The sequence below is a fragment of the Alligator sinensis genome, unplaced genomic scaffold (assembly GCF_000455745.1).
Source record: "Alligator sinensis unplaced genomic scaffold, ASM45574v1 scaffold1267_1, whole genome shotgun sequence".
NCBI lineage: Eukaryota > Metazoa > Chordata > Crocodylia > Alligatoridae > Alligator > Alligator sinensis.
Genome location: NW_005842446.1, coordinates 357624 through 371516, shown reverse-complemented (window position 1 = coordinate 371516; position 13893 = coordinate 357624).

Below are 13893 nucleotides of genomic sequence, written 5' to 3'. Positions count from 1 at the left end.
GAAGAATCATCAGGAGTCATCAGAAGGGAAGGTGAATACGAAAGCAGAGACTTGAGAGGAACAAAGTGTCTGTCCTTCTCTTCCTTTTGGTCCCACCTGGGTTCTTCCTCCTTCTCTTGCCAGAGAGGGTAGAAATTGCTCCATGACCCAAGTTTTAAAATGGGGGTGAGTACTCCACATGGTGATTCAGTCCATTAAGCAATATTTCAGCACAGAAACATCTTTGTTTTATATTCCTTCTGCAAATCTTTTTTATTACATACAGCAAGCAGTATGCTATCCTCTCTCCCCTATTCTCTGCTTATGACAAAGGGAACATGTGAGTGCGGGAATATATGTATGTCAGATTATTTCTGGGAAAGAAAAAGGGGAGGGGGGCAGTATTTGAATCATTGTGGTGGCCACTTTAGGAGTACTGCACACAAAGGCTTAATGTTCAGCATTATTGAAGACATTCTCGGAAATAATGACCTACTTTACTCAGCAAAGCCCAGTCTGGAAAGGGTAGATGCTTACAAATGAAGCCTCATAAAAGGCTTTAATTAAACACTGATGCTCCTTAGCATGAAAGAGCTTGAGAGAATGACTACAATGGTACACTGTACCAATGAGAACAAGATATGTCACAGCTATATATCTGCAGGTTGATTTAATCTGACAGGATTCTTAGGAGTAGCAGTCTTGGCCTTGCTGTGCAAAACAGCAAAGTCCTGTGTGCCCTATAAATGAGGTATTATCTATCTTTTTATAAATGTACATGTATCAATTAACAGACTTCCTAATGAAGCTGGAAGTTAATGTCTGTTGAATGTGTGACTTTCCATTTTGGCATACAATAGTTCTTTATGATCAGGCCACTTGATTTCTGTATTTTACTACAGAGGAATTATCTTCCATTGTCAGCATTTGATTGCATGTCGCTACATCAGCACACACCCCAACTGTAAAACACTTTAAATAGTCACGAATCTACCATAAATCTAGAGGATGCCAACCCCATCAGGACCCCTCTGAAGAGGTCTTGAGGATGATATCATGGAAGGATTCCCATTACCTCTATATTAAGGAGGGATGAAATGTGTTTGCACAGGATTCATCATTACCCATGCAAATGTTAATCTCAAAGTGTCATGTAGTTCCTCATCACTTACAAGATGCTATTTCTATAAGAGAGTGAGCTATTGCTGAGGTAAAGTCTCTCTGAGACATTTTCTTAAATGCAAATCTCTGTACTTTATAATCAAGCTATCATATTGGATCATGATTATTAAAAGTGTAGGAGAGGCGGCTGCTAATGTCAGGATATAAATGAAAGCAAACAGGTCAGGTTCTGCATACCTGGGAAATGCAGTGACCCTTAAAAGATCTCCCTCTGATTCAGGAGCAGCATAAAACAAAAGTACACAGCCTGAGAATTACAATCTGCTGGGCATCTGGGCACAGGGGACAAATCACCCTGTTGTACAGCTATTTTTAGCAGTAAAGCAGTCCATATCACTTTACCTACCCAACTACCTAAATTGGAGGTGCCAAAAAAATCTAAGTTTTGGACAGAGACATGTCCATGGGCTTGAGGGAAGAATAAATGCTCTGCTGATTCCAAACACCCTTTTCTGTGCTTACTGGCTTACCTATAGCTAGTATTTATTTGCTAACATGCTAAATAATGACAAAGGGTCCTTAAATGGTGTTACATATCAAAAACACAACGTACATTCATAACACTAAGCGCTATGAACATCCTGGAACTTGAGAGAGATTTTATTTCACAGAGTAGTGGAAGTCTCTTAAATTAGGGAGACCCTTAAAGTGTTGCCCTGAGACATGACAGAGAAATATATAACAACAAATTGTACTGTGTCTGATTTACAATGTCCTGAGTAAATCCAAAAGTCCTACCATGCACTATGTGTCATACAAAAGCGGGATAGAGTTCTTGAGCAGTTCCCCACTACTGGCCAGATAGCTGCAGAGTACTGCATGGTAAAAGAAAACTTGATTGTGCAAATCAGCAATATTTGCCTTCCAAGATGCAAGCCACACCTGCTCTTTTGCTTTCTTTGTCAGTATAAAACTCCCACTGGGGTTCCTTGAAGTCCAGGAAGTGCAGGGACCTCAGAACATCAGAGTGGAAAGTCCTTACTCTGTTACATTCAAACTGTTCAGTGGTGCCCTGCACTTCTCCTTACACATTCTATTTGGGTCATGTGGCATTTCTCTGTTACTTTATGTCATTATAGTGTGATAATGCAATGTATTTAGGTAGGAATGCAAACTCTCAGAAGTTTATGAGGAGCACTTTGGTTAACTTCCTTTAGAAACAAAACAATCCTCTCTTGATTTTCTTTTCATTCCCTGTCCTTAGGTAGCATAGGCTTTATAGAGCTACCCAGCTCCTAGACAGGTGATGGATATTTTGATATTTTCTCAGTTAACAATCTTGGGGAAAAGTAGGAAGGTGTGGCCATCACATGATAATATATGATAGTTACCAGATACAACTAACAGTAGTGAAGATTGTAGCAGTGGGCAGCCTTTAAAATAGGAGTGTCAAACTCATCTGCCCTATGGCCTGGATAAGTGGTATGGAAGTGGTCCATGGGCCAGACTGATCTGACAGACCCTCTGCCTTCCCCCTGCCAACCCACATGCCAGATACAGTACCCACAGCACCTGCTCCAGGACCTGAGCTGCAGGCAGCCCCGATTCCAGCTGGTCCAGGATGCTCCAGCCATTCCGGGATGCATGCTGTACACATGACATGCTCTGGCCAATCTGCAACTGTACTTCAGGTGGCACTTGCCCCCACTGATCTAAGACTATGGGATGCCCATTCCAGCTGACCTGGGATGAATGCCACACACGGTGTCCCATACTGGCTGGAATGGGTGCTGCTTGTGGCACAGTCCCAGACCAGCATGTAGAGTTAGTCCAGGATGTTCCATATGGATCAACCATGAGATCCAGAGGCAGCACCAGGGGCTGGATAAGGGGGTTCCATTGGCTGGATCCAGCCCATAGGCATCCTGCTTTAAAACAAGTAGCCACTGGATTCTTGATCCTTCCCTTGGAAAATGTTCCCATTTTTTTCTATTTATTGCACCAGATTCAGACAGAGCAGGGATAAAGTGTGACTTTGGCAACTTTCTGCATAGATTCAGGGACAAAAGGGGGAAGGGGGGAATTGAGTTACCATAGGGCACAGAAGCTGTAATGACCCTGGAAAGTGCAAGGTGGGTAGCACCTTTCATTAGAAGACTGAGAGGTTCATTTTTTACAAAAACAAAGCCGGTTCCAAAGGACAGGGACGGAAATTGCATTCCATTCTAGAAACACCCAGTCTGCATGCTATGTAACAGATCTCTCTCACATTTATGATTCAATTTAGAAGATAATGTCAATGAAATTGAACATTGTGACTGGATAATAGTCACCTGCTGAAAGATAAATGCTGAGGCTAAGACATTTGTTTTCATAGCGGGAGACTATTTTTGAGTCATAAAAGTTCAATTTCATTAATATTATTATTATTATGCCAAATGATTTGTAAAATAAAATAAATGAAGGCTACCATGCCTGGCAAGCCACAAAAAAATCCATGTATTATACTTCATTGGACTTTGTTGAAAAGCTGCATTCTGGGAACATCTACAAGAGACGCTAACTGTGCAGTAACCTAATACTACTGTGCAGTAGAGCGTCTCAGCACAAACAATTGCTAATATGCTACTGCGCAGTAGTATTATGCTACTGCACAGTGGTATCCCTAAAAAGGCATGCACTGGTGCTACTGCAGAGTAACACAGGTTACAGAGCCTTAATTTAGAACTTGATTATACAAATGCTAAATTAAATGCTCAGTAACTATGGTGCTTTAATGAATGTGTAGATGTGCCCCCTGACTGGCCCAGAAAGAGCAAGCAAGTCAGAAAGAGGACTCATTCTATGCTTCAGCTAACCAGAAACTGTATTTTCTCTCCTGGAGAGGGTTCAGAGGAGGGATACCCGCTTGGTGAGAGGGCAGCAGGACAGGCCCTACAAGGAGAGACTGAGGGACCTGAACCTGTTCAGCCTCAGCAAGAGGAGGCTGAGGGGGGACCTGGTGGCTGCTTACAAACTCATCAAGGGAGATCAACAGCAAATAGGCAGAGCCCTTTTCTCCCCAGCACCACCTGGGGTGACAAGGAACAATGGTCATAAACTGATGGAGAATAGGTTTAGGTTAGAGATCAGAAGGCAATATTTTACAGTTAGAGAGGCCAAAATCTGGAACCAACTTCCCAGGGAAGTGGTCCTCTCCCTTACCTTGGGCAAATTCAAGAGGAGGTGGGATGATCACCCATCTGTGGTCTTGTGAACCCAGCATTCATTCCTGCCTGTGGCAGGGGGGGGGAGTCCTGCCTGTGGCAGGGGGTCAGGCTAGATGATCTGTTCAGGTCCCTCCTGACCCTAGCTACTATGATACTATGATACTCCCTCTTATTTGTCCTTGTCTTGTTAATATATCCAAGCACCATTCATTGTGGCACCTAAGCATCCTAGACTAGTGTCTACATTTACCATACTACTTATATTTGACTTGCTTGTTTTTGGTGATTTTTTTAAGTTCAATATCTAAGATGCTTGCTGAGTTCATATAGCTTAATCTATACACAACCAACAGCAAAGAAGGTTTGGGTTAAGTGTCAAGCCCTATAATTATAAGGGTAAACACCCAACAGATAAGAAATGCCAGAATGAACAATATAATTATTTCAATGCCTTGTTGCAACTGTGTTATGATACCATTGTTTGCCCTCTCTGCTGCTATCTGGAATCCCCTATAGTTCAGTGATCGAGTTCTTGTCTGCCATGTGTGAAATCCAGATATATGTGTATATAAGCTACAGCTATTGAGGCACTGAACATCTGGACTCAGTCTGGCCTTTGGATTCTGTCTCAATGGTCTAAAGGGGAGGTGGAAAATCTGGGAAGCCTCCACTCCTCCATACTCCTGCCTATGTATATGTGTTGAAGGTCTGAGTGACCTCTCACCCATGAGGGATCGGTGGTTGCCTACTACTACTGCTGTCTGCTCTTTCCTGCACTCTCGCACCAGTTGTCCACTTCCTCTTGGCCCTGTCCTTGCCCCCACTCTCAGTTGCACTACCCACCTTCCTCCTGCTCCCTTTAGAAGCTGGGCCCTGGGCAGCAAAGAGTAGGCAAGTAAGCTTAAGGATCAGTGAGATGGGTGCTTCTCTGGCTGGGAGAGGATTCTGGGTTCTAGCCCAGAGTCTCTCTCCTAATGGAGTTAAAATTTCTGTACTGCTCTTCATCCATTTTTTCCAGTGACTATTAATTGAAAAAGGAAGTGGCCTCAACTCCAAAACAAGGGATGGTGAGCAGGACTAGATAGTGCCTCACCTGTGGTGTTAGAATATTTTGCTGGGAAGTCAGAGACATATAGGTTCGAACCCATTCTGGACAAGGAGAGCTAGAACTTAGTTATCCACCTTTCTAGGCAAGTGCCTGAACCATGGAGCTATTGGCACTAAAACGTAGGAGGGTCTCCCTCCTCATCCCCAAGCTTCTTCCCAAACTGATACTTAGATATGTGTTATGTATCTGTATAGTGCACATGCTTATGTGTCCACAATGCAAGAGTAATAAAATCACAGCCTGTGCATATGAGCCTAATACACCACTTAGGCACATTTTAGACACATGAAGGGAAACAGAATTCTGCCAGTAGTCCCCTCACCCTCATTTCCTAGCCCCAGCCTTGCAGCAGCTAGCTATGTCAAAATAGCAAGAGACATTACAGGACTTGTACACATGACACTGCAGCGATGCTAGAGCATTTCCATTAGCACGCAGAGCAGACTCTGTTTATCATGTCTGTTCCAACATGTTCTAACGCTCCAGAGTACATGTATAGCAACTGTGTGGCTGGGAGGAGACAGGTCAGCTGGTAAAAGCTTTGAGGGATTATCACCTGCTCAATGCAGATGCACTTTTCTGGGAGTCTAGCAGCCAAAACATAACACGCCTGAATTAGCTTTTCCTTACTCCATTCTCCAGTACCTCCACCCCACTGGAGCTGTGCCTGGGATTTCACCAGTAGAAGACAATGGAAACAAAATGTTCAGCTGACCTACTGCACACAGGTTGGAAGTAAAATCACTGAAATTATGCCATTAGCTTAGTGAATTTTAGAGTCATGTTTATGGTATTCCCTTTAGGTAGTACAAGGAATTGTGCAACGTCAGTTACTTTCAAATCCCTTATGCAATGGGAGATTTTATGTACTGTAATTTACAGATCACATACAGAAAAATATTACAATTCTCATTCTTGAGGGTTAGAATAGTCTTTTTTATTATATGCTTGTGCAGCACCTAGCACATGGAGTTCTGAACACTGTCTAGACATCATCACATTTCAAATAATACATAACAAGATACTCATTTGTCCTTTTCAGCCAGTTATCCAGAAAAAATAACTATGCACAATGCTACTAACAGTCTTGCTGAGAAGCAAAAAGAAAAACTGCAGCTGTTCACTTTCTTTTGTTTGTGTTAGTGAACACAATATACTGTGCTATGTATGTTTACTTGGCTTCTTTTGAGAAGAGCATTATTTGGTTCTTTACATACATGTCAATTAAAAGACAAATGCCTGCAAAACAAATGGCTTGCTACCAAAAGACAATGTAAGAGTACCTAAACATAATAAAAGCCTGTCAGTATTATTAAGGTCATGTCTAGCCTTGAAACATTACACCTAAATGCTGTTCAGTATCCTACAGTGCTCATGGACAGTCCAAGTTGCTTTCTGTGCAAAATCTTAAAAAAAAAACAAAAGCAGAAAGAGGAGGATATATCTTGATGTTTTCATTAATTTTGCATAAGAACTCAGCCATAACACAGGTATTTCATTTCAAAGTATATGTAGGGGGTCTCACATGGTGTGCACTGCACACAAGATAAATTCAGAGGCAAAATTCCACTGATTTTGCTCTATCAATAGGGATTACATAGGATGGATTTATACAACGTGTTTAGATTTTTGACCATCTATACTGGTCATATGACTTTATATGAGTATGACATGATTCAAACATCAGTGAAATATTCCAACTCTCCTGGAAAAGAAAGCAATGCATAATTTAAAAAAGGATACCAAAGGGAATCTGCAATCCTTGACAGAGTTTGGAAATTGTTAGCACCCTTATCAGTAAAAGGTTTTGATGCATTTGTTATGTCTGCGAAAATGATTTCTATGGGGAACAGCCTTAAATTCAGGACTGAAGGTTCTATTACCTAAACTAATAGTTTTGTAAATGCAGTAAAGTTAAGATATTCATAGGAATTAAGAAATAAAATCTGAGGGGTTTTTTTAACCAAGAAACAAAGCAATGGGAACTGACTAACACATAAAGTTAACAAGGGAAAGGGGTACAATGTATCTATTTTTTAAAGTAAAATAAACCCTATAACATGAGATGTCCTACAAAATACCAGCATGGGATCACATTAAAAAATTATTATAAGCCAGTGTAAATAAAATTTACTTCTATTCACTAAAAAGTAATGCAGGCTTCCCTTGCTTTATGCTGTACATGTGTTCTGGAAAATGGCGCATAACTCGAATTCGTATAAAGGAACCCACTTTACAATGTAACAAATAGGGATATGCTCCAAGACCTCAACTGTACTGACCCCCAGACCCATTTCTATCACTTTTACAAGACAACGTTGGTACTCACCAACAGCAGACAGTACACAGAAGCACAAGGTGGTGGTAAATGTTACTATAACGGGGATGGCAACTACAGAAACACGTGTCAGACAACAAGCAAGGAGCACGGATCCACACAGGAGACTCTATTTTGGTGCACGTCACTCCCACAATGCACCACACAAAGCAGCTGTCTGCAGGCTTCCACCACACTGATCACATAAGGGTGAATTTACCTCGTATATAATGAATGTTTGGTATAAAAAGGGTCATTGCATAAGAGCGAATTCACACATACAGAACCCACATAAAGCAAGGGAAACCTGTAGGTTGATTCTCCTTTAAAACTACTTATACTGATGCATTAATGTGTGACTGTAAAGAAGCAGAGGTGGAAGAAGGTCTAAATTAACACAGAATTGGATTCATTAGACCAAATTCAGAAATAGTGAGTAAATATTTGCTATGTGGTGGTAAGCTCTTATGACTCTAAGTCTAAAGGAATCTAAGTTTAACTGACTAGTGTAGTAGACAGGTCAAAAGGAGGCATAATTTATTCTCCCTCTAGGCTTACTTAGCATAATTTCTAAAAACACCTTCTTTAGACCTCCCCTTTACTGGGAAGGACTTTAACATAACACTGAAAACATCATAGTACCAAATAGACTAAATGCTTGTCCTTAGTGTTCACTCTTCAGCATGAGCAAGTTCAGTCAGCAAAAGAAAAATAACAACTGGAAATCACACAAAATATGTAACTTTTCCATAAATTTGGACTTTTGCTTTGCCTACTCTGTCCCACTGTGGTAAGCTGAAGTTACACCAGTCACCACTGAAAAATTTTAACACCATTGAAGATTTTTTTTAATCTTAAAGCAACCATGGAATAACCATGCTATTGTGAAATGGTAATGGTTTTCCTATCGCTTGGATAGGATGAATATATGATGTTATCCTTTGTGACAATGTTATTAATTCAGTGCAACAATAAAGCATGACTATCTGTAATGTACACACTACACACTGAAATTCATATGCTATATTAGCTAATAATACGGGATTTTATCTGCCTCTTTTCATTTGTTTTGAAGACAGTCTTTCATGCAAATTGCAGATATCTCCCACTCAGGGACAAATCATAACCCTTTGTATGATGCAAGGGTGTTCATAACAGATACAGCATAAGAAATACTGCACCTTCTTTCTCCTACTTCCTATACCTTTCTTTCTTCCTTTTTTTGTAAAACGTCTGTACTTACTAGCTGAAAACTCTGTTTATCTGGCTTTATTGGTAAAGAGTGTAAATCATATAACCATTATAAAATGAGCACTTTCCCATGATATGTAAATAGAATAGATTAGGATGATGTGTAAGCATTGTACTGTATACATGTATACTTCAGAGAAATGCTGGTCCAACCAAAAGGCTTGATTCATTCTCTTGATAAATTGCTTCATTTTAGCCTACCTTCAATGGATGTAGAAACCATCCAGCAGTATAATAGCTATTCTACAAATAATAAGAGATATTCGTTTTTTAGTGTGATCAAATCTGCTACATTCACTGTCACTAAAAACTGCACATCTTCTTTTACACATTCTCTCAACATGTGAATTCTCCTGTTCATAAGTAGGACAACTCACATGTAAAGAAAGATAAGCCTTCTTTGCAAACATTTGGAGGATCAAGGATACAGCATAATATGCTGCAGCCATATTTATGGCAGGGCTGGCATTATTATTTGCCTACAGTATACCTCATACTTACCATGGATTAGAATTTTAACTATTTGGGGTAAAATATTCATGTCAGATGTCTACCTCATGCTGGAATTATTTTTTCATGCCAGTGGAAACGACTCAGCCATTTCAGAGAATCAGATTGACGGGAAATATGTTGTTTTGCAAACAGTAAAACAATTCCTATCACTATTTAAATGAAAGGGGTCACTGCCTTTCTGGCCTGAAGCCATCACTTGAAATTTTGCAAGAGGTTCTCAATGGTCAGAGAGATGCTATTTACTAGGGGTGTGCAAAACGGGGCCTATTCAATTCAGATTCAGATTCGGCCTAAATCAGGGACAGTGATTCAATCTGTTGATTCAGATCTGTCCCCGATTTGATCTGCCCAAATCTGAATCTGATGATTCAATGCTGATTCGGCAAATCAGCGATTCAGACACAGGCACAGCTTTAAGTTTTTTCTACATACCTTGAGGTAGCAGAGTGGCTCATGACTGCTGCGGTGCTGGGTCCCGCTGCACTGCATGCACCACATGCAGTGCAGCATGGAGAGTCCCACAGTAGCACGGGGGCCTCTCCAGCATGCTTGGCAGTGAACCCGGAAGTGGACCGGAAGTACTGCCAGAAGTAGCCCCCCCCCAGCCCAGCAATCAGCTACAGGGGGACCCCAGGTACTCCCGAGACCCAGAAGGCACCAGTCACTGAGCTGAGAGGTGCAGGGAGGCCCCCCAGCAGGCTCCCCAGTGGACCAGGAAGTGGACTGGAAATGCTTCTGGTCCACTTCCAGGTCTGCTGCCAAGCACTCTGGGGATGCCCCGTGCTTCTGTGGGATGCTGCATCTGCCCCAGCACTGCAGCATTCAGAGCCTCTGCTACCTAGAGGTATGTAGAAAAAACATTTAAAGTTGTATCTAGGTAGGACCCAGAGGGTGGTAGTTGATGGAAGCCAATTGTCTTGGTGCACGGTCACCAGTGGGGTCCCTCAAGGCTCTGTCCTAGGGCCTATACTGTTTAACATCTTCATCAATGATGTGGACATTGGTGTCAGAAGCGGGCTCGCCAAGTTTGCTGATGACACCAAACTCTGGGGTAAAGCATCCACACCTGAGGACAGGAGGGTGATCCAGGCAGATCTTGACAGGCTCATGAAATGGGCTGATGAGAACCTGATGGTGTTCAACACCGAAAAATGCAAGGTTCTCTACCTTGGGAGGAAAAACCTGCAGCATGCTTGTAGGCTCGGCAGTGCTACACTGGCTAGCACTATAGATGAAAGGGGCTTGGGGGTCATGATTGACCACAAGGTGAACATGAGCCTTCAATGTGATGCTGCAGCTAGTAAAGTGAGCAAAACGCTGGCTTGCATCCATAGATGCTTCAAGCAAATCCCGGGACGTCATTCTCCCGTTGTACTCGGCCTTGGTGAGGCCGCAGCTGGAGTACTGTGTCCAGTTTTGGGCTCCACAATTCAAAAAGGATGTGGAGAAGCTTGAGAGAGTCCAGAGGAGAGCCACGCGCATGATCAGAGGTCAGGAAAACAGACCTTATGATGAGAGGCTGAGAGCCATGGGACTCTTCAGCCTAGAAAACCGCAGGCTCAGGAGTGATGTGGTGGCCACCTATAAGTTTATCAGGGGTGTTCATCAGGATCTGTGGGAACCTCTGTTCACCAGAGCTCCCCAAGGGATGACAAGATCGAATGGTCACAAACTCTGCTGTGACTGATTCAGGCTGGACATAAGGAAGAACTTCTTTACTGTCCGAGCCCCCAAGGTTTGGAATAGACTGCCACCGGAGGCAGATCAAGCACCCACTTTGAGTGCTTTCAAGACACATTTGGATGCTTATCTTGCTGGGATCCTATGATCCCTGATGACTTCCTGCCCCTGGGGCAGGGGGCTGGACTCAATGATCCTCCGGGGTCCTTTCCAGCCTGAATGTCTATGAAATCTATGTTCAAATCAACGAATCTGTCCGAATCTCTCTGAATTGATTCAGAGGGTTCCAAATTGATTCAGAGAGATTAAAGGGTCCTCTGATTTGATTCACATTCTGAGATTCAGCCACCAAATCAGGCCGAATCTCTGCCAATTCGAATCAGGGACTGAACCTTCGCCCAGCCGTACTATTTACCACGTCTGTAAATATCTAACTCAGAAACGATGGGCATCTGGAAATTGCCATTTTCCACTTGCTCAGTGGACTTGAAAGTAAATTCTTCAAAGATTCCATTTGTACCGGGCATGCTCTGACCTCACCGAATCCTGTGCCAACCCTACCGCACATGATCCAAGGTGGAGAGCCTGAGAGGATTCCTTAGATTGCTGTTCTTGGCTGCCAGAGACTGTTGTGCCAATAAACATTATAAGTGAGAAGACAGAGACTCTTCCCTATGTTTTCCATGCCCCCTCCTGCCCCTTTTTATATCTAGGTAGTGAGAAGGAGAAAGGCAAATATCACTACTACAATGCAGTGGGATGACAAATGGAAGGAGTGCAGAGGAATGGTAAGCTGAAGTAAGCAGGGAGAAAAAAGAGATAAAGAGAACAGAACCAAACAAAGAGAGAAGCTGGAGAGCATGGGGGAAAAAAAGGACAGCATCCTGTGGAAAAGACAGTATTGCAGTCATGTAATTAAAGACTGGCTAATAACGCATATGCATAAATGAGATATAGGCAAACTGTATTTTGGAATTTCTGAATAGCAGTTATATCCTTGCCTTTGCCAGCTTAACATTCTCTTAATGAGGGTTTGGCTTTGTATGCTATATACATGGATATCATCGGTGCCAGTTGTTGTCTCTGGCAAAGAAACACTGACCCTCCACTCCACTAACACAAGATGTGCAAGAAGTTCCACTTGTAGAGAATTTACATGACCTGAAAGAAAACATTCATATTCTATCCAAGAAAGACACTGTCTTACATCCACAAGCCATTCTTCATTCTTTACCTACTCCATTCTTCATCTACTATAGCTTCTGAGGAAAAAAAATTCCTGCAGCACTTGGATACCAAAGGAATAAGCTTTCAGCTACAGATTTCTGGCTTGTACATTAGCAGTGGTTTCTTGCTGATGATCCAAGTAGTATAAAAGAGGACCAGGCAGGGACAAGTAACCCTGCATATGTATACTGAAAGCCACTTCATCTCCCAAAGCAGCTCCCAAGCACATCCAAGCTGTTATGTGAATTCTCACCTGCATTTATTAAGAGCTCTCCACTGCTTGCTTACATGCCAAGATGTTACAAGATGGATTTTGTGATTTTTTTGAAAGCAGACTCCATTCATATAACATAGGGATTAGGTCCAGAAGACCCAATCCTTAGTCTAATAAAAGAGGAGTTAGTTATTAACAGTTCAGATAGATAATATTCTCTTAGGATGTGACCATAAGTACAAGTTTAATATAGGAGAATTCTTGGAAGAAAATGGGTCTCTGAACCCAGGGCTGTGGATCTGGGGTAAAACCCACAAAACTCTAAAGTATTTTGTCTTTACATTTTCTTGGGTTTTTTTCCTGTATGTTTGACAAAGATTTTTTCCCCTGAGAAAAAAAAATGCTGACTTGTCTTTATTCCTCACCAGCATAATGGATCACTATGGTTCATTTTTTCTATCTTTTCCAATCATCCTTTTAAGGGAGAAACATGGACAAAATATCCAGAAGACTGAAAAGTAGCTTTGCCAAAAGTAAAAATTCCAGGCTATTATCTTAACAAGGCAACAGGATGTGTGTAATACCTGCAGAAGCTAAAAGTTGATGCAAATAGCTATAGTTCCCATGTCTACTCTCTCACACACCCCATTCAGGTGTCACCACCAAACTACTTTAATGTGTCCCAGGTTGGACACTCAAAATGATCACTCATATCTGCATGTTCTTCCCTGAGTGAACTGTGTTATGTTAAAATTAGAGGTGTGCCAATACACTGGCCCCATATCAGATCAGCACTGATATAGGGAAAATTGAGAGTATTGGCAATTAGTTTTTTTTGCCTGATGCAGCTGATAATGTGGCCAATAAGTGCTGTGTGCAGGCACACAGCTGCAGCGCGCATATGGCCAGGAGCAGCCCAGCAGCTTGGAGAGCAGCATTAGCTGGTAAGTCTGTTGTGGGGGAAGGGACAGGAGAAGGAAAGAGACATGGCAGGGTAGACTGAGGCTACCTCAGTGAGGGAGGGAGTGCAGATGGAGCAGGCACTGCTCAACTTGGGCAGGGTGCGGGATGGAGCCGCAAGCAACTCGTCCGGGGGTGCAGGGTGGCTCCTGCCACTGCATGCAGCCCGAGAGGGCACAGCAGGCATGTTCTGCCAGATCTGCACACAGGGCAGGGTGGGCTGCCGCTGTGGGCTGGGGCCAGGGCAGCTCTGGGCTCTTCCCAGTGGGGGGAGGGCTGGGCTGGGCTGGGCTGCGTTCGGGGCAGGCAATGG